The sequence below is a fragment of the Geospiza fortis genome, unplaced genomic scaffold (assembly GCF_000277835.1).
Source record: "Geospiza fortis unplaced genomic scaffold, GeoFor_1.0 scaffold11, whole genome shotgun sequence".
NCBI classification, from domain to species: Eukaryota; Metazoa; Chordata; class Aves; order Passeriformes; family Thraupidae; genus Geospiza; species Geospiza fortis.
In genome coordinates, this window is record NW_005054304.1 from 4755254 (window position 1) to 4756350 (window position 1097).

Here is a 1097-nt window from a genome sequence, read left to right on the forward strand (position 1 = left end):
CCTCATGGGGTGTGCAGCATCGGTGTCATGGGAGTGTTTGCTGGTGCTGTGAAGGGTAAAGTACCAAATAGGAAAATACTGAGAGAAGTAATAAAACCTAGAACTGAAAGGGAAGGTTCCTGGCCAGCTGGCTTTGTAACTAATTGGTGTTTTGTTTTAGCAAGTATAGAGCTATATAAACATATAATAATTTGTTATCAGCTTGTTCTGTGATCAAGGAAGACAGGGAGTGCTGTAACCACCTCGGTCACATTAGGTTACTTGTTTGCTTTTATGGCCCCTTCAGGAAAAAAAGGTGTGTCTGAAGTATGACATGTTCTATATGCATCTGCTGTTTCCTTTGCAGTAAGAGATGAAAACTGAGTTTTCTGTTTGCCAGCTTTGCTCATAGTGGAGTGGAATTAACCCCTGAGCAGGGAGGGAACTATATCACCTGGACTTGCTTCCTACCTGCTACTTACAAACAGCTGCTGTCTCCAGCCCTTTTCTAAATGCCTTATTTTGGTCCTTGTAGCATTTGAATAGGACTGAAAGCAGATTGATTGGACAAGTGTGAGATGGATTTACATGCTCAGAACTGTTTAATAAGCCTGTGGAGGTTGTGCATGCTGTTTCAGCTTTCTATTTAACCTGTGCTTTGCAATGCTTGGCCAGTAACTTACCATGAATTCCTTGTGCATGAAGATTGTAGCCTATTCTAGAGTACATGCCAGCAGTTACTAATAAATGTATTAAGCCTTTGTATTTTTCAGTCTTTGCCTAGTTCTCAAATGCACTTGGCTACAGGAATGTATTTTTTGTCTCTCACTGTTGAAGAGCTGCTGTTCTTGATGACTTACTGAACATGCTGGGCTGTGTATAGGTATGTATATACTTCTGAGAGAGACTGCTCTGCTGCTTAGACTTGTTGGAGAACTCCCCTAGGTAATGTTGTTCTTCTCATCCTGCAGCTGGATAACATCCTGAATGCTCTCTTTGAGTTGGTTTTGGGACAGGGGTAGGTTCCATGACCCCATGCTCAGATGTCCAGTACAGCTGCACACAGCTTAGCAAGGAGAGTGAGTAACGTACAAATGTTTGACAGCTTTTTGTATTAG